General features: G+C 42.7%; 1 protein-coding gene across 5 annotated transcripts in view; it reads right to left on the minus strand.

Annotated features, from left to right (window-relative positions):
• Window positions 1–23,905, minus strand: part of LOC135241391 (B-cell CLL/lymphoma 9 protein-like) — a 58,645-nt gene that overhangs the window by 28,941 nt on the left and 5,799 nt on the right. The gene's annotated exons all lie outside the window — the stretch shown is intronic.

Raw genomic sequence — 23,905 nt, forward strand, 5'->3', positions numbered from 1 at the left:
ATTTATATGCATAAACCACCTTGGGGAGTCCAAGGTACATACACCCTACCACCACCCACGATTCAGCAGTAAATTCTTCACTCAGTCCTGGATGCTAAAGGCACACAAATGGCAGATCTACATATAATTGCACCCAGTAATCTGAGCTTTCTCATATCCTCACCTGATTCCTCCACCCATCCATTCCCTTTATTTAAAGCTGAGTGCTGTAAGGTAAACAAACATTACACATACATTACAGCATTTAGCACCTCTTATCAGAGCACTTACACAATTACTAGCATCTTACATTGTATCTTTTACAGCTGATATATCACAATGCAGTTAAGTACCTGCTCAAGCACAGGCAGTGTCCTTACCCGGAATCGACTGCGACCTTCGTTAGGAGTTCTTACCCACTGTGCCACACTCCGTCCTCCAAACAACACAGGGTCATCCCCACCCTCTGTTAGTAGCCATGAAACAGGAGCATTCAAGCCCACAGCAGCTGCCTGTCAGTAATACTGCAGACACTCTCTTTTGTGAGATTCACAGGGGCACAGCATTCGATGGCCTGCAGAGCCACTGCAACAATGGAATGCCCCTCTCTTTCCTGGGGTGTGGGACTGAGCATGCCCCTGAAACACACGCACGTACCGTCTGACTCACATGCACATGCCAGCACACGCACATTTACTCAAACACATACACTAACACACATTCACTATCTCTCACACATTCATTGACACACATGCACACATTCACTCACACACACAATGGACAACGACTACACACATGCACATATTTACTCGCACCACACATGTACACCGACTGACACATAAACCCCCTGTGTTGTCTTATTTATGCATTTTATTTCATTTGAAATACTGTTTTAGAAATGGTTAAACTTAATATTTAGCTGTTCACCAATATTAAGAATGTATTTCATGATTTTGTTTTAAGTTTATGTTTAAACTAATTTGTCATTAGCCTGGGCCTTCTCTCTGGATGAATACTAGTGGAGATCATTAAGATCCCTCGTGGTCATCTTTAATCCTCATACCAAACCCAGGAACGCTCTCAGTCCAGCTGTTTGACATGAAAGAACCAATTATGGTCACTACACTCCTAAAATCTCCCAAAAACTTGAAGTGTTGAAGGAGCGAGGAGTGAAAGCAACAGGTTCTGAAGAGAACATCCCTCGTATTATGTTCCAACTGTTGAGAAAGAAAGAGGGAGCTGACCTGCATATGCTAGGAAATACTCAAACACTCAGAGAATACTACAGAATCCATCAAAACAGCAATTAATTTGTGAGTGACGTGCGCAGTGTCGAAAACAGTGCCGGTGGACCACAGTGAAGGAGCGCGTCTGTTATGTTGCTGACACGTGTGCGGAGATGGCATTGTCACGTAATTGTCATTGCGGCAGCACTATTTGCTTGAGGAAATCTATTTAGACGTGTTTATAGAAATATCGAAATGAACATTACAATACGCTAGAAAAGACATGCAATGAAAATGCTTCGCCTGTGATGCGCGGGAGATGGGAGCTGTGGCCTTCCCCTTCGTTCTTCAGAAGCGGCAAAATGTCACATTGCACACCAACAGAGGGAGGTGGCAACACGATAGGCCTAAAACGCAACAAAGCGAAAGCCACACAGCCCATTGCTGGCAGAATTATGAACAATGATACTGGCAAGCCATTGTAAATTTCCAAATGGAACTGAGGCAGGAGCAATGTGGGTGGGGGTTGTGACGTGTTTGTGGTTCACTGTGATGCGTAAGCACACGGGGAAACTTGGGGGATTAAAGTGTTTGTTTGCCTTCTAATCCTTTGCACGAACCCATCCTATCATCGTATACCCCAGCGGTTTCTGCGGAATTCAACAAAATTCATCACAGTTGTTTCTACCATTTTGCTTCACCAATTGTTGTCTGCATATATTGAAAAGCAACCATGATATTTATCTGAAAGTGAAATAATACACACTCTCTTGTCTTCCCTTGTATTTGGGCAAAGAAATGATAGTTGTTTCCCTACATCTGTGTTTCATATGCACACATGTACGCCTACTGTACTGTTTGCGTGGGTACAAGTGTCAATGCAAGATCAGTAATTGAGTTGTGCGCAGTGTTGAACATTGACACTTATTGTGAAGTTATAGTTCAGTAAAGTTACTTGTTGTGTGTTAACACTCCAACAAGGGATGACAGCATAGTGGGGCTAAAGGTCAAGTTTATTTAAGGTGTTTGTGCCAAGTGTTATTCCGCAGTGCATTCTGGGAACATTCGTGCTAGACCTTTTAATGAGTGTGGATGAAAAAGATTTTTTTTAAAAACCTTTTAAAATAATTATTTAAAAGCCCGAAGAGATGAACACATAAGATGAGCAAGCAAAGTGAGAGCAAAGCTAGTGCCGTGTATGGACTAGGAGGGAAGCAAACTATGAGTATCCCGTCCTTCTGTCTCTGTCTGTCCAAATTCAGGCTTTACCTGTACCTTACTCAAGCTTTGAGCTGGGTGGTATTCTCAAAGGGACCCTAGCAGGTCAGAGCTGTGCGGTCCTGTTCTCCCACGCACACTCACACACACGCACACAAGGACCACTCATCACACACAACCTCTCCAACCCTCAGCTCAGACTGTCTCAGTGTGGATGAGACACCCTCAGAACAGGAATAGGACAGAAGTGGGTTTCATACTTGTTATATTTACTTTATTAGATAAAGCATTGCAGCAGGAGTAAGACATATAAATATGAGGTTTTTTGTTCTTTATAAAATTATAACAATACAAAGGACAGACAGCCGTGGCTAACAATGAATCTCATTTGCAGAGAAATAGTGTGGTGTGTGTGTGTGTGTGTGAAAGAGTGTGTGTGTCTGCGTGTGTGTGGGTGAAAGAGTGTGTGTGTGCCTGTGTGTGTGTGTGTGTGTCAGGAAGGCTGCCCCTAGCTGACTGCTTCATGGGTCCCCAGCCTGTTCTCCCCCTTTAACCCTCATCCATCAGCAGAACAGCGGCTCTCTGTCTCCTGCAGGGGCTTGGCCTGAAAGACACTCTCCTGGAATCGCCTCAGCATTAATCTCCAGGAGCATGGCCAGGGGGCAGGCCAACATTTTATGTGACATCCTAACTATGTTATCCTGCTGCCACAACCTTGTGAAAACATTGTGAGAATGACGTGTCAGCGGAGATGTGTCTCAACCCAGAGCCAGCATCAGGCCCACATCATACATCACACCGGGCTGGGCACTGACAGCTCATACTGGGCACTGGAAGTTCACGCTGGGCACTGGCAGCTTAGGCTCTGCTTGCCCAACCTATCAGCCCTTTCCCTGGTGATGGCTTTGTGTAAGCACACCTTGCTTCCCTGCTCACCTTGATACTCCCACTTCCTACATTTTCTCAGGTACATTGCTTCACAGTCGGAATTCACGCATACATTATAATTAATTACTAGCAATTATTGAGAATACTTGACACTATGGTAGACTGTAGGCAGGTCAAACTTTTCGACAGACACAGCTGCAGCGCCCATCAAATGTTTGACCCCAAGGTGCAGAGCTCGCAGGTCTTCTGTACTGAAGCATCAGCCTAATCTACTGTTGGTTGATTTTCAATCACCTAACATGACGAATAAGCTCAATTCCAGCCAGTGGTGCTGTGCACCTCATGGCCAGATCATTGAGTTTGAAATGGTGAGATGAGAGTCTGTGCGTAGGAAATGAGTCACATGTAGCTGGTCAGTGCAAAAACTAAAATAGCTAAATAGGTTACAAAAGGTGCTCCCACTCAAACCATTAAAAATCCAAGAAGACAAAGAGAGAAAAATTCATCTGAGTTTACTAGCAAACTTGGATGATACAAGAAAGTGCAAAAAGAAAGCATTTTGCCTTCATGCCTTCATCAGTGCTGCTCCCATATATGCATATACATGCAGAGAAACCTCCCGTGCTGTGTGTGGCTCTGCTCTCCATACAGTCCTGAATTGAGTATTTCTGTGAAGCCTTGTACCTACACTGAGAAATCTGAAACACAGATGGAAAGAGCTTACCTTGTATTTACTAAATTAGGCAGAGTGTGGTGAATATGATACCTGGTCTTCCACAAACAACTGCCATTTAAGGAAAAATTATCTTATTTTCCATAATAGCCGTTCTTTTATTCATATATACAATATTTTGTATACACAAGTCACAAATCCGCACATACAGTACAGGGTCCGGGTATACCAATTATTAATCGTGGGAATCCTCTGCGACATATGGGTTTTGAGCCTGTAAGTGTATAAATGACTATAGAAGAAGAGAAGAAGCCTGATAACTTGCTGTTACTGATAGGATGCAAATGAGTATCAGAATTGCATATCTGCACAGTGACAGGGGTGAGCTGAGGGCACCATACAGGCTCATTATAACCCATCTCTCCTCCGTCAGTCCTCGGTTTATCTCATGTTCTCCCTCAGAGACTGGGCATGTATCCCTGCATGACTGGTTGCCATTGTGGCCTGGATGTCCACCCACCAACTGAAGCTCAAACTGGCCCAGATATAAGTCCTGTTCCTCTCAGCAAAGGGTTCCCCGCAGATTGATTAGTTCAATTCCTTTCTCCCTCCCACTCAGCTAAGAGACTTGATGTGACCTACTGAGCTTCTATGAACTCATTGCAGCAACCACCTCAGGAGGATCACATCAGGAGAATCCTCCCCATCCTCATGCAAGAGGCAACGCAGCTACTTGTATGAGCCCTTGTAATCTGGACTATTGTCTGGACTATTGTAATGCTTTGCTGGCCAGACTACCAGCCTGTGCTATCAGGCCACTACAACTGGTCCAGACTGCTGCTGCTCACCTGGTCTTCAACCTGCCAAAATTTACAACCCACTTTTGAACAACTTTCACTGCCTTGTAGTGGCTGCCTGCATTCAATTCAGATCTCTCACATTGGCATACTAACCTGCAAATGGAACTGCCCCATCCTATATTCAGACAATGATCACACTGTACACTCCAAATTAGGCCTGTCTGTTCAGCATCCACCTGCCAGCCGGCTGTCCCATCCCAGCAGCTGCTCCTCAAGACTCTGGCTCTCCTCTACTCTCATTCCCCAAAGGTGGAGCAACCTTCCACAATCAGGAAAGCAGACTCACAAAACTCACATCTTCAAATCATAGCTCAATGTTTCCGGTTAAGACAATGTTTAAGGTCAACATGCAAAGGTCATGCTGTGTCAAACACAAAAAAAACTATCATTTTCTTTCTTCAGTTGGGTACTGCTGACTCGCTGTCTAAAAGTAACTGAAAGATTAATATTATTACTTACCAAAGGTCTGCACACAGCAAAAACATAAGTATTTATTTCACACGTAAACCCTGCAGCATCTGTTTGGTGGCTTGTTCATACTCTGGACAGATTAAAAGGTTGCATAACAAAAACATTTTTATTTTATTAATTGAACCACGTGATTGAGATTAACATCCCTTTTGCAAGAGAGATGTAGCAAGACGAGCAGCAGTACAGTATACACACACAGCATATAAAACAGTCAAATCCCCACACATGGAGGTTATTAGTTTGCTGTACTATGTCTAGTGAACACACAGTACACACAGCTACATAAGTACACATTGTTATATTATGGAAGAATGAGACTTCATGAACCACATAGTGGGCGGTGCTATCAACAAAACAAACCAATGCTGTGAGCTTGGCACTGAACCATGTTTTTTTTTTACCTCAAATTTATTCTCCCATTTTGAAATCCACAGCGGTGAGAGACCCGCTGGGTGAATAATAGCGTCTGCGCCTACACAGGGTCACCTCAGGCTGGCGTCTAACTCCCACCATCAGAGCCTGAGTTTGTATTTCATACATACAATGAGGCCCCCTATCTTAGCCCTGCTAAATTTATGAACCACAATACTTTTTTTTAACTTAGCATATATTTTGAGACTGGCAGTGAGACCAGTATTTTCCAGCTACAGTGCTTGTTTCACACTGAATGACTCTTGAGCAGAAATGAGAAATGAGATGAATAAACTTTCCTTTCTTCCCTCCCACCACTCCTCAGAGCCATTACTGCAGTCTTAGAGAGCACGGCAACGGCACACCTACTCACACATGCACACACACTCAGAGCACAACTGCAGCACAAGCAAGCAAACACACCACACATATACATACATTTGCACATGCATGCGTGCATGCATGCAAAACGTGCATACATGCGCAAGCACGTGTACACAAATATGAACATACACATGCCAAATGAGCAATCATTCACAGTTTAAATTTGATTATGTCCATGAAATAACGGGTTCCACCCTCCCCATCCATCCATGTATCACAAGATTAGGCACTGACCTGGAATGGCTTGGTGAAACATATCCCAGCTAACAGCCAGACCCATGAGAACAACGTACATTTACTCATTCAAACTGGCCCCTAATTGAGTGACATGCAATATACCAGGAAATCCACACATTTGTATATTTATAAACCTCAGCTGCACATGCCTGCCAATTCACAGGACCAACTGTTTACCATTGGTGGCACGTTTAACCATGTGCAGCTCAGAGCAGCAGCCCCACAAGGAGCAGCAGTGGGCAGCGAAGGCCCACTCCCTGCACCTCCTCCTTCACAGGCTCATTCAGAATTATAGGTCTCTCACACAGCAGCAGTGCGAGTGGACTCTCAGGTCTGGGCAGCTGGGTGTGAAACTCAAGGTCAAGATCCTATTATAGCAAATAATGCTCAGAACATGGCCTGCATGGCCTGGTCATAACCCACTTTCTGTACAATTCCATCTGTGTGCAGATCATCATCAGAGCATTAACAACTTCATTTTGACTCCCTGCCCGAAGGGCATGCCCTCACTACTGTGGGAATGACCCATTTAACCAATGGCACCACAGAGACACAGTAGCATTCAGGGCTTGCAGGCCACCACATCAGGAAGGAAAAATGTAATAATACCGTAAGAATTAAAACAGGCATAGGTGATAACCTAAGTGACATTATACTTATATAAAACTATAGCTAAATGATTTATTTAAAAATAAATGTACATTTAGGCATTTAGTGGACACTCTTATCCAGACTGACTTACACAAGAGCATATAAACAGGTTTATGTAAAGATCAACTAGTAAGTTATTAGGGTCACAGCCAATAGTAGCCTAGTAGCCATTCATACATAACTTACTTAAAAGTAGGAGAATTATGTAAACCTAAAGAAAATTGCCATCATAAGTGCAAGAAGGAGAATGAAAGAGAAAGAGAAAGAAAATGAAATAACCAAAAAATTAAAGAGTGAGAAGAAGAGCATGTGAAAGCACGTGGAGTAGAGATTATGCAGCTGAATCCAGACTTCCTGGAGTATTTCTGAAAGACAGCCAAAACAACAATTTTCCAAAGAAAACAAAAAAAACAAGATTTCATGGTCTCAGATATAACTTTACAATTGGGACATAAATATGGAATACACTACAGGTTACACATACCTAAAGATTAGCTCCACAGGGAGCTTTAGCCTAGATGAATTAACTGAAAGAGAAACCACAGAGCATTTTAGGCAATTAAAAATAAAATTAAAATTGATACACCAATTACAATTTGGCTCAAAAAATTCAAATCAATAATTAAACCAATTACACAATATGGCACCAAAGTATGGGACCTGCTTACAAAGCAAGAATTTTGTAAATTTGGACAAATACCCAACTGAAACACATTTCAATAAAAATTATCCTCTACATACAGGAAAACACAAAACAATGAAGAGACCCCCATTCATTTCATTACAAGACCCAAAAATGCCAAGAGCTGCATCCGTAGAAGAGTAGTCCGACTCAGCTGGTTCTGAGGATCAGGTCACTAACCCCTACGAACACCATGCAGCCTCAGGACAGCACCATCCCAACAGAACCCAGACCCATTCAGGGTCACTGAAATTAGGGCAAAACACAAACAAAATGATTATGTGTACAGGCTGGTAAATGGCTGCTAATACAGTGCTGGCATTGTTAAAGGAGATGGATGATGCACTGTACTCACAGTTCAACAGCCACACCATGTTTAATTCGTCAGAGTTCAGCATCTCATATCCAATAGAAGGTATTTATGAGATATGCAAATAAGCTGTAAAGGAACTAATCTTTCGGAAGGAAGGAAAGGGGCCTCCTTGTGGCCTGGAGGAGCCACCACGCCAAACCGCAGGTAGAGGGAATACGGTCTCAGTGGCACAGCCATCTCACTCAGTAAAGGGTCCCGGGGTGAAAGGTATCCCGGTGTGACCCCGTTTATGGTACATGTGGGCGAGTGGAGAGTAGCACAGTGATTAATTAGGTCATTGTCTCTACCTCAGTGCAGGGAGGTTAAATCTGTAATTAACAACCTCCCCTCCTCCTTGGCTGGGAGGGAAACTGGGTCAAAGGTTAATTACACCTTTGGCCTTGAACCAGTGAAGCAAAGCAGTACATCAGGCACATACTGAGCTAATGGAGCTGTAAAGGGTGTGTAAAGGGTGTGCTCAGACAAGCCCTCACAGCCATCAAACGCTGATGAGCCTGTGCTCCCTTCTGACACTGAAGCCCCCTGACTCTGGGCCCCTGTGTTCTGAGCAGTGTCCAGAAACACCTGTTTCTTCTGTAGTCTTTCCACACTAGGTGGAGACAGCCTCACTGCTGAACTCATTACAGCCATCACAGCTCTACTCATCTACCTCCCCTACAAACCTGTGAAATCAGCTATTCACTGTCCCTGCAAACCAGGCAAGCTGTCCCACATCTCCACCATTATTGGACAGAGCTACAACTTCTGTTTATATCTGAAGAAATCATACCACGAACAAAGAAAGAAAAAATGCTGACGGAACACACCGGAACTGTGCACGGCACATGAAACCTTACTACTCCATTTCACTGCACTGGAGTAAATCAATACTGAACAGCCTTTAAGGGTGATCAAGGAATATATTTTTGAATTCTGATCGAAGGCTCTGCTTTTCCTCAGTGTAGATGTAGAAGTAGAGTGAGCACGAGCACCCAAGAAGCCCCCATATGGCTATTTGTGTGGGGAATCTGATTTTAGAGAACTGGACAGTGTGGGGAATCAGATTTTAGAGAGCTGGACTCTGTGGGGAATCAGATTTTAGAGAGTTGGATTGTGTGAGGAATCTGTTTTAGGAGAGCTAGTTGAAATCACATTTTAGGAGAGATGGTTTGTGTGGGGAATCTCTTGCATGATATTTGCTTTACACATTTCCCATTAGTACCTCAGTGCTCCTAATGCAGACCTATTATCTTTTGTGTGGGGAATCAAATTTTAGGAGAGCTGGTTTGTAATCAGATTTTAGGAGAGCTGGTTTGGAATCTGAATTTAGGATAGCTGGTTTGAAATCAGATTTTAGGTGAGCTGGTTTGGAATATGAATTTAGGATAGCTGGTTTGAAATCAGATTTTAGGTGAGCTGGTTTGGAATCTGAATTTAGGAGAACTGGTTTGAAATCAGATTTTAGGTGAGCTGGTTTTGAATATGAATTTAGGAGAACTGGTTTGAAATCAGATTTTAGGTGAGCTGGTTTGGACTCAGATTTTAGGAGAGCTGGTTTGTGTCTATTCAGAACAATTGGATTCTGTGGGGAATCAGGTTTTATGAGAGCTGGTTTAGAATATGTTTTTATGATAAATGGTTTGAAATCTGATTTTATGAAAGCTGGTTTGTGTGGGGAATCTCTTTCATGGCAGTTGCTGTACATATTTCCCAGAGTACCTCATTTCTTCCGAGTGCAGACCTAAAAATAAAACCGGCCTGACACAATGATAGATCAGAGCTGAACTGTGATGCCTGATTGTACCTACCCCTGTTTCCCCTGCCTGGGTAAGCCCTGCTCCTGCAGGGTCTCCCATAACAGCAGTTCATTGGCAGAGGAGAGTGAGCCTATACAAAATCACCCCTATGCACACACGCACGCACACACACACGCTGTTTCATGTTTACTTCCAGAATTTGGCCCCTCCCCTGGGACTCATTCCACATTCTCTCAACCCCCCCACTGACGCCCCCCCCCCCCCCACCTCCACACCAGCCCCCAAGCCTCACTGCATTCTTTCCCTCCCTCACTTTCCTTTTCCCTCTCTTACGCTGTCTTCTTCCATCACTCTCCCTCTCTCCTTTGGCTAAAATGCAGGGCAGTGAGGAACTACTGAGTAGCTGAGGTAAGGTTAGGTTTAGGGTTTTGAAGAGATATTTGCACAGCAAGATACAACTAGAGCACAACAGGATAGAATGGCACAGCACAGTTACTTATATCACACAGCTATTCCACAGTACAGCTACAGCACAGTATAGCACAGCATAGTACAGCCACAGGGCAGCACAGTATAAATACAGCACAGCTATAGCTACAGCACAGCTACAACTTTGCACATTCAAAAAAAGCTCAGCTACAACTACAGCAAAGCTGACTACAGCACAGCAGAATATGGCACAGTGCAACTACAGCACAGCAGGGTATAGAGGGGGAGGGAAAGAGAAATGGAGAGAACAAAAGAGACAGGAGACAGAGTGACTCAGTAGAAACGGTGTTGCACTGTACTGGGGTCCCTGGGTATCAACATACCAAGTCTCTCCTAATTACCAGCTACTGCCAAGCCTCTCCATACTGCCGCAGGGGAATGCACTACCACACCCTCCTCTCTCTCTCTCCCTCCCTCTCATTTCCTTCTTCTTTTTTCCTGTTCTTCAGCAATTATGACACGCCATGTCTGAGATCCACAAGATCCCAGTGGTGGGTGTGGCCTGTGGAAGCAACACTGCTTCCAGTCTCTTTGGCCTTGTGGAGCAGGCCACTTTCCTATTCCCCTGCCCAACCTAGGCTCTGTACCCCAGGGCAGTGTGTGAGCACAGCAGGGCAGCTGGCCAATTGGATGAATAAATGGCTTTAAAGTAGAAATTCACCAAAAGCTTAAAAAGAATGTGTCTATAGATGGCAATACAACACAGAGCATGATACAGCAAATTATCTGCCTAATATAAGATAGAAAAGATGGAGAAATCTTGCCAATCAATTCCTTTTTAATAGTAAAAGTGTACATTAAATTCAATTTTATTTGTACAGCATTTTTTATGAAGGGCATTGTCACAAAGAAGCTTTGCAGAAATCTGGGCTTGAAACCCTCCAAGAGCACATCTAGGGTGACAGTTTAAAAAAAACTCTCTGGCTGGTAGAAAATGTGGTTCAGAAAATGTTTAAATTAATTTTAAAACTGAAAGCTGGGGAGCTTGTGGTGGGTGTTGCGCTGCTGTGTCACACACCAGCACTGGTGTCAACTAGAAATATGTACTATGGAAGTATTAGCAGGAAGCTGCTCATATATGAATATATCTAGTCAACCAATTATGAAACTTCATTAGTATACCACAGAAACACATTAATCTGGAGACGCACCTAAAACCTAAACCTTAAACTGTTTGTCATTAACTGAACATGCCATCTGTGTAAAAAAAAAATATATATATAAAGGTATTCTTTGGGTTCCATTTAAAATTCTCCAGATTCTTCCATGTCTGGAGTTGACTTACCTAGTGTATAAAATGAGTGCAGCATCTGGCAGTAGAAATGCTGTTTGCTGAAACCTGTTCCTTTCCATGCAGCATTACATCTGCTAACAATGAGGCCTCTGTTCCAGGGAACAGCTCTCCACTGGGCACAAAGACCAGTTACTGATCTCTCCAAGCTAAGAGCAAGCGGAGAAAATCATAGAAAATTAGGGGTGGTCTTGCATAATAAAGAACAATCTTCATTTCTCTCTGTCCTACTTTTTTTATGTCCAGTTCTGGTTCGGAGAGCACAGAGGCATGATGGTACACTGTCTCTTTTTCACCTCATGGGAAATTAACCCAGAGAGCCAACCCCTAGAAACCACCACTGTGGCACACAGGGCAGCACTCTGTGAATAAGTTATGCCTTAGCGAGTCTAGCCCCAAACCTATACAGCTTTGAGTCTGATGCTTTTTAGGAATTCCCAAAGAAACGACTGCAGTGACCACACTGTCACTCTTTACAAATATTACTTCCTGTACCCTCTGACCGCACGTAAATACACAGACTTAAGATACTTTAATTTGAACCAAATTGTATCAATATGAACCAAAAATGTATGTTCTGGATTCAACCAATCATAACATTTATCCATAGTAGAGATTTCTGGAATGTACGCATGATGCCATTTTAGCTTAAAAAAACCTCTTTGGTCACAATTTTTTCTCTCACTTCAATTTTTATTTCTCACTTGCTAACAAATAATAACCTAAAGAATAACACTTTTTATAAATTTATTTTTGTTGGCCGCAGAAATTAAATGACTGTATGGGTCAGCTTCACAGACACAGATCAAGCTTAGTCCTGGACTAAATTGAATTCTGTATGGACACTCTCCATTCAAAGCTGAATTTAGTCTTGGGCTAGGCTTAATCTGTGTTCCTTCTGGAAACCTGAACCCTAAGACAACACAGATCTACTGTGAGTGAATAAAGTTCCTTACCTCTTAAGCACCACACACTGTAGAGTTGAACCTGGGTGAGTGACGGACCTATTTTATTTGCATTCCTTTCATTGTACATCCTGCATTAAGACACACAGTTTTGCACACTAGTGATCAACAGCCAAAACAATCTCCTGCACTGTATTGGAACTCATGACATGTGACACCACTGTCTTTATTAGTTCACTTCCAACAGCAGTATACATATTGAATAGGCCTAAGTATGAAATATTCTGGACATGGATTATTCTGATACAGTTTGTATATTTTAAATATTTTAGTTGCACACACAAACCACAGTAAATTAGTTTTTTTTATCGTTCAGACTCATAAATAGGTCACACAGTTCTCAACGCCCCCCACGCTCAAATGCTCAGCTGCCAGCCACACTCCCTTTGTTGCCACGGAAACCACAGGAGACAGGTTCACATCATCTTCCTTCAGGTTCCTGTGTAAATTTATATTCATCCATAGCTTCTCTTACTCATAAACATACAGGCACATGCACTCACAAACATACATTCTGAGCACTGCATATCATATCATTGTTGTCATATTGGCAGTTACGGAAAAAAAGATTTGGTCATACTAAATATACCAAGTATCTACGTGTGTGTGCGTGTGTGGGCACTTGTGCTTGTGCACTCATAAACCGACAAACATCACATCCAGCCAGCTAGAGCATTTCCACATTACTGGAAAACTAAATAGAAAAATGTACTTTACATACAAAATATGAAGACTATAAATGTGAATTTAAGAACAGCAGGTGGATGGTTGGTGCTTGCCTCCCATCAATGTGCTATTAATGTGGCAAACAGCTATCCAGGTGGACTTGCTTTATATTCAATTCCTGTAGAGTGCACTGCAGCACAGCTAGCCCCTTCCCTGAGCACTGAGGGTGCACTGCAGCACAGCTAGCCCCTTCCCTGAGCACTGAGGGTGCACTGCAGCACAGCTAGCCCCTTCCTTGAGCACTGAGGGTGCACTGCAGCACAGCTAGCCCCTTCCCTGAGCACTGAGAGTGCACTGCAGCACAGCTAGCCCCTTCCTTGAGCACTGAGAGTGCACTGCAGCACAGCTAGCCCCTGTCCTGAGCCCTGAGAGTGCACAGCTAGCCCCTTCTCCAAACATGCCACGTGGCCACATGTACTGTACACAAAGGCAAATGGCATCTCAGCTTCACAGGATCTCCCAGATTAAACAATTTAGCCCTGGTGGCTGATGGTGGCTGACAGTGGCAGGGAAACAGGCACATCTGCCAGTCTGTTTGGAGCTTCATGCTGACAGTCCAATACTGCTGCTGCAGGGTTTTACCTGAGCAGGAAACACTATTGATTGCACTGAGCCTGCAAAAAATTCTCCAACGCTGTGTGTGTGTGAGAGAGAGAGATATTTGAGATTAGGAGAGAGCCATGGGGTTGTACTGCCTGTCTAACAAATGAACAATTACCATGCACATTAAATATATTAAAATGAATCAAGAAGGATAGCATTTGAACAGAACAAATGAAAAGGGTAATAGAAGCTGTTATGGTTCACACAGTGAGGACACGAACATGGCTGCTTCTCCTGCATGTGTCTGGGCTAGCCAGTCACTGATCAGAGATGGACATGGAAGGGACAAAAATCACACACATGAGCTTTATGCAGCATTGTACCCCAGCCTCTGGGCCTTCTCTGGGGTCAGAGTGCACCATGACATCACAGGATTCTCCCGCCTGACATACCAGCTGTACATCAAAGTTCTCTGCCTATCACCGCAATAGGCTGCTCCCACAGAGAGCCCTGCTTGGCAACCTTCAGCCTCTCCTGTGTATGACTGGTAGAGCCAGCGCAGGTTTACTCGTTCAGTCCATGGCATGCACTCTCTAAAGGGCTCTCCACAGGGGGTCCATTACGTGTCTGAATTCCTCTTGTACTGTTGCAGGTGGCATCAGCGACATACATCGTGTAACCGGAAAGCATTTTTACTGTTGTCAGGAGGAAGACTAAAGAATCAGTTCCTGCATTTTCAGTCACAAACAAAGATTGTTCGGTGTAGATGTTGAAGCAGCAGTGGCCAGAGCTAGAATGGGGCAGCCTTGTTATCCAGTGCTTCAAGAAAAAACCTGCTGTCCTTTTGAAAATTCACAATGTACCAGCTTGGACAGCCAGAAGACACTGCCTACACCCTCCCTTTACCTGTTTCAGGAGTGGACCTCAGAACATCAATTCAGTCAGTGCACCATCTGTCCCCCCTTAGCGATCATTTTGTATTCAACCAACCATAAACACATCTATGTTCAATCCAATCCCTTTCAGGTCTGACTGAAATTCAGATTTTTGTTTTTTTTACGTAAATGGCTTACAGGAGGACATGTCTCAGATTTTAACCAGGTGGGAATTCGTTTTCAGATAGACATAGACTCAGAAAAAAACCCTGACAGCTTGCCTGTAGCACTGTCCTTTATCCTTCTTAAATTATTTTATTATTTTTAACAGCAACTTCAGGTTTTTAAGGGGACTCTTATTACAGTTAGAAAGCTCTGATGTTCACTCAAGGGTGGAACCCCACTATACCTCTCCAAAGATGGTGGAGGAAACTAACAAGATACAGATGTCATAATTGAAGCCAACTGAAAGGTTTCCATGGGTTACAGCCAGATAGTAGCCTGCTGGGAAGCTAAATGGACATGCAATGAATCATCTTAATATATGAATATTTATATTCATTTTCATCAGAATGTAGTCATTAAGTGAAATGATAGTGAGAGTTAGCTTGGAAGCAAGCAATCCAGCTAGCTGGTTCATGGGCTGAGCAGGTTAGAGGCTGGTAGTTGGGGATTGTGGATCAACACTCAGTACAGTACCAGAGGGGCAGTTCCTTCCTTAAAGGCCAGACCGGTTCTTTTTAAATGGACTGTTGCCCTTCAAAATTCATCCACGCAGAACCATCTCTGCCCTTGTAGGCTGGCGATGTGCCATTTTATGGCACTGGGATAAACATAGGCAGCCTCCATACAGGCTCCCCCAGGAGAAACCGGCAGGACAAAAGGATAGTTCCCTTTCTGGGGGTTTTATATTTGTTCAGGTTTAGTGTATGTTTTCAATTGGCCCAGACAGTTTTCATATGCAGGAATGAAACCCCAGGAAATGAACTATCACTTTAACTCAAAGCAGCAGAAACAAGGCTTATAAAGAGAGGAGAAACTGCTCAGCTGCTCACTAATGGTCTGTCACCAGCACAGCTGCACAGTCACTAGCACATTTACACTTACACACCACATGCACATAAATCCACATATGCGCGCGCGCGCACACACACACATATATACACACCACATGCACACACTTCACATACAAACACATACACACACACATATACAATACTCACATATCACACAAAGCCGTATATACCACTCTCCCAATACTACTACATTTAGGGACTTTATTCCCGTCAACTCCCTCCAGCCATACACTGGATTACAACACACACATTATTCATATACACAATGGATTAATATGCAGAGACTAATTATGCACACACTGTTATTAAGCCAATACCATTAGCATATTGCATTAATGTGCACACTTATTATACACACAATGAGTATGCTATCTTATTATACACACAATATTTATATACAAACATTATTATGCACTCCCTGTATTGATATGCTAACACTATTTTTATACACACATTCTAGTAATATGCAACATATTATATAGTGTATTAATTTGCAAACATGCACACTGCATTAAACATTATTATTACACAAACACTATATGATGCAAATTAATATGCACATTCCCTCATTCACTTTATTCAGCTCAAGAGCTGATATGGGATATTTTTCCTCATCGGGTTACTGGAATGTTCTATAACGGGCACTAGCACTCATTCACTGAATGGCTGAATGTTTACTGCACAGCTGTGCTGCATTAATGTCCCTGCAGTTTTCTCCCCGTTAAAACACATCCGCCTACCTGGGTGGAGTCACCTGCAGGCTGTGCTATCATTGCTCACATCGGCTGCACTGTGAGGTCATCGCTACCTCATCACTGTCCAATCAACCCCATGTGAGGTTATCATTACCTCATCACTACCCAATCAACCCCATGCGTGGTTATCATTACCTCATCACTGCCCAATCAGTCCCATGAGATCATAATTTCCTCATCATTGATCAATCAACTCCATGCTGAGCAAGCAAATCATCGCTGGTTGTCAGTGACAGACATGAAGCTGCTCCCGCTGTGAGGAACATACAGCGCAGTTGGCACAGCCACCGCGCTGTAGAGCTTGCAGATCTCAGCGCATTCAGAGAAACAAATAATCATTGACGTCTGACCCTCAGATAGAGGTCAGCCGGTTCCACACCGCCGGTGTCATGTGACCACTCTCAAGGGAGGAGGGAGAGATGCTGGGCTGCACAGGCGCTAAGACCATCTCTGCAGCATGAAGCCATCTTTCACAGCCGAAAAACAACCATTCCACTTAGGAATTGTGTCTATCACGACCAAAACACAACCGCTGTACTTAGTAACAATGTCTTTCACGACCAAAACACAACCAGTCCACTTAGGAACGGTGTCTATCACCATCACATCCACAATGTTTCCCCCAGGAAGAGTTGTGTTCAGAAGCACAGCCATAATTCCCCTCTCAGGGACAGGCCTACTATGCTGAAACCTACACCAGGGAGATTCAATAAAAATACATATATTTTCACTGCAACATGTTTTTGTCATCCAAATCACTTGTATTATGTGAAAACATATATATACTTAAAACCCTTTTTTTCTGCTGGGCCTCATTAGGTATGTACTAGATGACAATTGTACAATTAAACCACTATATTTTTTTATGAACACATCAGATGTCCATTAGTGTCTTTTCTGCATCACGTAATGGAAATATCTTTCATAAGGGCATGGCCATGCACTCCGTACCTTCATTAGTATAGACATCATTCAAGTAAAACGCATTGAGTAGAATTAAAGGAATCCTGAAGCACATCTTTGCCATTTCCTCATTTAAGTCAAGTGAAATAAACAGAAAACACTGACAGCAAGAAATCAGTACCATGGACTCCCTAATTAGTATAATGGACAGGATCACCAAGCCCCACATCCTGATGAATTTAAACAACCTGCTGAATATAAACAATCCCAGCATAAATAAATCAGGAATCTATTCCTCAGTACTATTTCTCTGACTCAGCAGTGTGCAGTGCTTATATGTTGTAGTGTGTACTTTGCATTTGTGGCAGTGTATAGTTTATTTGTTTATTTGCAGCAGTGCATAGAGTGTATTTGTGGATATTTCAATTAAATTTAATTCCAATTTTATTTGTACAGTGCGTTTTACATGGACTCTTTCAGAAAGACACTTTACAGCAAAACACACACACACACACACACAAAATTAAAAATGAAGTCAAGTGAGGTTAAAATAAAACTCCCCAATGGGAAGAAGAAAGAAACACTCAAACAGTGACAATTAAAACCGTATTAGAAAAAATCTTGGGATAAACCAGGTTGTAGAGGGGGAGCTGATCCTCTGCTGGCCAGCCCAGTGTCAATAGTTAAAGATAAGCTGAACAGTAATTCAGAAGTAATGGGGAATATATCTGAACAAATAGAAAAGTGGGCAGGCAGATTATAGCCTGAGGTATTAAATCAGCTGCTAAAATACAACATCCAAGCAATGTATTTTATATTAATATGCAGATCAGGAGGGGGTAATTTCTGTACAGTGTGTATTTGTGGCATTAAGATGTATAGAATAAAAACATTTAAGAGAAAATGAGAACAGAATAAATGAGCTCTACAACCCAATAAACACAAGCCCAGATCATCAGCATCATTACCATTGTACACACACACACACGCACACACTCACACGTGCACACGCACACGTACACACACACAGATGCACACTCACACACGCATGCACGCGCGCGCACACACACACACTGCAATGGACATTAAGTATGTAAAAGCACTCCTTTGATAAACATCCAAAGCGCGGTCTCTGCAGGGGTGTTTGCATTGCTGCAGGAGCTGCTTCTTCACCCATGCTGAGTGTGTAAATATGCGCTGATGTGCTGCTAAAAGACCAAGCTCAGCACCAGCTTATCATGCCAAGGAAACTCGTACAAATAAAATTAGGAGAATGGCAAAGAAACTCTCACTCTCCATCTCATCCACATGCATTCAGCAGTGTTCAGTGTTTTTCTGTGAATGGAGCCATTTCTCCACATTCACCATACTGCTTTCACTCTGAAACAAACCTCCCTGGAACTGTCTTAATCATCACTTTAAAGTGTGGGTTCGGACAGAAACATTTTTGGCCTTGGTATTTTCATAGGAAATGTTTACGATACTGGAAAAAAGAGAAAATTATGTTTATATAATTGATATTTCTTATCAATCATATTAATTTATATGACTTGCCATTGGGAGGTTAACAGTGCTGTCTTCAGCTGGACCTACTTAGCTGCTTTCCATGATGACATGCAGTTCTGCAGAATGCACTAATATTAATATACTGTATATATGAATTTAATAGTACTCCCCCACAGGCCTGCTCACCCCAGTGTGACAACAAAGGACTAACAGCCCCTCCCCCGTCTCCAGCCCCCAGCCTGGAGATTGTGTCCATGAGCTGTGGGTGTGTGCTTGCGTGTGCGTGTGTGTGTGTGTGCATGTCTGTAGTACTGTGTGCATGTTAGCCAATGATGTTCAAATGTTTCTCACTTTTATGTTTTTCTTTCTTTTCAGCGAGACTTTCTTTTTGGCTTGCCGAAATAAAACTGATCAGTTTCTTCAGTTGCCTGAATGGATGGAAAATATATGCAGACTAAACCCAATGTCATGCCTGACTACTCATAACCAGATGTACTGTATGTGTGCTAGAATAACTGAGACCAGAAGCACATCACTGTGTCTTCTGTTAAGGGTCCATTGAGTTGTCAAGGTTGGGCCCATTAGAGAACAGAAATGTATTTTACAGAAACTTAATAGAATGGTTCACCCACATGCACCCTGTTTTTAAAAAACATTTTCACAGCTCATCCAAGCAGCACAGCGCACAGAATGGTGCAGCTTATGTATCAAGGTCAGGCTCATGTTGAACAGGACCGATTATAAAATGAAAATAAAATAAAAATCACTCTGACTGCTTGCTTTGCAAGACTCGTGCAGTAACCATGATCCCCTGAGTGACCCCCCCCCCCCCCCCCCAGAAGGGCAGGGTACAGAGCCTGGCATCACTGCACACATTCTTATTTGTGACAGCCTTCACAAATGGATGCAGACTGTGACTCCATGGCAACTGTTCATCACTCTCTCGTTATTATACTTTCTTTCAATCTCTCGCTTTATCCATTTAGCTGGGAAGTGATGTCTCCCACAGATACTGCTCCTGCAAGCTTGAGGGAAATTATTTTACAAACCCTACTGCCAGTGACTTAAGGTGGGCTATAATAGAGCAAGGTGGAAGAGATGCTTATCATAGCAACGGTGCCCTGGTGATTTCTGTTTTCACTGGTCGTTGACTAAGATTATGTTCCCTTAATTGGTAACCTGAATACTATATCACCACACCAAACATCCAGATACAGTCTAACCTGAATTACTTCACCAAGCATCCAGCTCTAAAACACAGTGCATTCACTGTGCACACTGGTCTGATGACTTCTGCTGAGTTATAAGACGGTAATGGTGGTAGCTACAGGGAGTGACCCTGAGGCAGAACCAGCCACTGCACCCTTACCTGCAGGGCACTTATAACAGTGTGTACATGTCCCAGGTGATCTCAGGCATTTGCCTGGGCACCTTGGTCTCACACAGGACCGGGAACCTGCTCTTCCCCGACTCCTCTCACCACAAGTTTTCACAGGTTGTAGTTCACTGCTGTTAAACAGCTTCCCGACTGCAGTAGCACCTAGCTCAGCAAAATAAAATCTCACCCCGGAGAGGAGCATGAGCCCTCCGTTAGCCTACTTACAGCCACACAGCGCAGACATTCTGCATGCAGATTTAATTGGGCTTAATATTTATCACCTGCTTTCCCACGCTCTCTTCCTGAAATTACATTACATGCATTTAGCAGACTCTCTTATCCAGAGCGACTTATACAACTTTTCACGTAGCATTTACATGGCATTTACACAGCTGGATATATACTGACGCAAATGCAGGTTAAGTACCTTGCTCAGGGTACAACGGCAGTGGCCTACCTGGGATTCGAACCTATGACCTTTAGATTACAAGACCAGCTCCTTTCCCATTAGACTACACTACCGCCCACATGCAGATATGGTGTGTGGGCAATTTGAGCAGTCAGGACAGGAGGAGTTCACTGCAGTGAGAAATGTGTGTTTTCCTTTTGAGAAGTGGTTTTATTGGCTTGCCTAAATAAAGCTGATCAGTTCCTTCAGTTGCTGAATGAATGGAAAATATATGCAAACTAAACCCAATGTCAAGCCCGAATACCCATAACCAGATGTATGTGAGCTGGAGTAACTGAGACCAGAAGCACATCACTGTGTCTTCTGTAAAGGGTCCACTGAGTTGTCAAGTTTGGGCCCATTAGTGAAAATGCATTTTGCAGAAACATTTCACAATGTATTTCTGTAGGGCTACACACATCCAGTTTTTGGAGGTGTTACCCCTGTGCTAAGCCATGAAATCTGTGAGGCCAGATACACCAGTGCCTCCATACCCATCTTCCGGCCTAGCCTGGTGATGAACAATTACCACTCACCAGCCCATCCCAACCTGTTTCTTGCCCTTGTTATCTGAGTTCATTTGCTTTGTAAGCTGGTCTCAGTGGTTAATAACACTGAAGGTAATCTTACTGATATTTTACCGTTTTATTCCAGGTGCATGTGGGACAGTCTAAAGGCAATGATTTCCTGAGATCTCCTGTATTTATACATGTAAATCATGCATGATGCCTGTGGCTCTGCAGGATGCTGGATCAAGGCTATTTGCTTGGCTGTTGTCAGCTCTGATGCTGCAGGTTGGTGTCACGTCCTGACTCCTGACTCCTTCCAGACACACACCATACTGCCGCTGTCTGTGGTCTCTCTCTCCGCTCTGTCATGAATACAAATGAGCGTTTAAACCCAGGAGATCGCGCCTGCCCCTCCCCCCATCTCCATAAGTGAGCCTGATAAACCACAAAATACATTTCCAATCTGTTCTCAGGAGAAGTCACCCAGGCAGGCATAGTTTTCGCATCTAGACATATTAAAAAAGTTATTAGTCCACAGACTACAGGCAAAGTATCAAACATTAGGGACAGAAAACACTGCATTGCTTATATATCACTGTTGATTTTGCCAAACAGATTTCCCAAGGTAACAAGGATATAATGAAACAATCACAGCCAGGCATTTCATAACCTTGCATTAACTAAACTGTCATCTAAGTAAATGCATTGTCAAGGGCCTTTTGTGTTTGCGGTAGAGAGGGTTTACAGGCATAATTTATGCATTAGATATTTGACAACTGTGAAGAATAAAGCCATTTATCCTCTTTGAACACTCTCCACTGAACCTCTGGTCCTAGACAAAAAAGATCCAATTTCTAAATTCAATAACATTTCTAAAAATCCCATTTCACTATTTACTTATTGAAAACTACCAAACGGATTTACCTCAAGCTTTGAATCATATTGTCCAGGAGGATCATTTCAGATCAGATCAGTCCTTTTTTAAAGTAAAGACGTAGCTCTGCACACGCCTGAGGGAGCATTACTACACAGAGCACGGGGCTCACAGGAAAAGTAAATATTTCCATAAAAAGGGCATCCAAGCAACTGCTTTATTTCAGCTAATAAATTAGCATATTGTTTCATGAAGATTAAGGAAATTAGTCTGGAAAAGTAAACCAACAACCAGCGATAAAAATCCCCCAGAGCATTTATATGTGAAATAAATCATGGTAGCTAACGTGATTAGGATTATTATGATTATGAATAATAATTAATTAATAAGAGTATTATTATTGAGAAGAAAAATGCTAATGACATTTTTAATAATAATAATAATAATCATAATATTACTACATTTAGTCCCAAGAGCACTGTGTTTTGATCTGAGTCACAAATATAAATTTTTTATAAAGTATGTGTGATGTTGGGCTGCTGGGTGGCTCATACTGTTAAGGCTGTGAGACTGTGCATGGATGGGCTCCATCAAATTTGGTCGGTGCCACAGAAAACTGTGGCCAACAGCAACGTGCAATTGACTGGATGGACTACAGTATCTCATCATGGACCAGCAAGTAGCCAACTGGGCACCTGCAAGTCAACCTTTTAAGCTGCATATGAAGTGTTTTCTGACTCAAGTCCACGCAAACCCAACTTGCAAACTGTAATGTGATTAGAAGTGGCAGCTGACAGAACATGTTTTGGGGAGAGTATGTTCTTGTCTTCACTTTCTCAAATTGTTAGAGGAGATTGTGGCAGTGACTGCTGATGAATATGATCGGGAGAAAAGGGAGTAAAAACATTAAAAGGAGGGGCCACCACTTCAGATCAGAAAGACAGATAGATTGGGTGCAGACATGAAAATGATGAAATTAAATGGTGAGAGAGCTTGAGACACTGCAGCAGACTGGACTGAGAGAGTGAAGAAAGAAAAGTTGAAGTGAATCTATCGCACTTATGGGCTTATGTGGATAGATGCTTGATGTTTTAGTGGGAAGACACATATATTAAGCATCATGAAACTTGGTGAGCGTCAGCTGCGCCTAGTGAAAAATTCTACTACTCCTAATACAACTATATGAATTAGCTTACTTGTTTTGAATGACTGTATGAAAACAGACAGCTTGTTTATATAACATTGATTAGCCCTGATATACAAGTTAACTATGCATTACCTATTTACAATAACCATTCAAATTCAGTAGTAGACTCAGCCAGCCTTGTCAACGGTAGAATGAGTCTCAAACATGCTTCAACCCATTTATAGTGAGCACAATTAAGATAGGGGGGTAGTCACATATCAGCTGTGATCTATCCCTTCAGAAAACAGGAAAGCTGATCTGAATCCTACTCCTACGTTACCCTGGCAACAAAAAAGGCAAAACAGCATATTGAATAGAATACAACTGACACTTAATTCAAACAGTTTTCTAAAATTAAAATTGCCCTCTCAAAGTGAATGAAAACGAGACCACTGGACCAGTTGTGTCCATTCAAGCGGCTTTGGCAGGTTTGTTTTATTTATCAGAACTACTCTTAAACTACATTGCATTATGGCCACTGCAGCTGTACCAGAATGCTGCTGCCCACCTGGTCTTTAACCCAGGAAATTTCACTCATGCTACTGCACTTTGGACCATCCCTCACAGGCGTTCAGTGGATGCCTGCATTTGA

This window comes from Anguilla rostrata, chromosome 15 (genome assembly GCF_018555375.3).
Source record: "Anguilla rostrata isolate EN2019 chromosome 15, ASM1855537v3, whole genome shotgun sequence".
Lineage (NCBI taxonomy): Eukaryota > Metazoa > Chordata > Actinopteri > Anguilliformes > Anguillidae > Anguilla > Anguilla rostrata.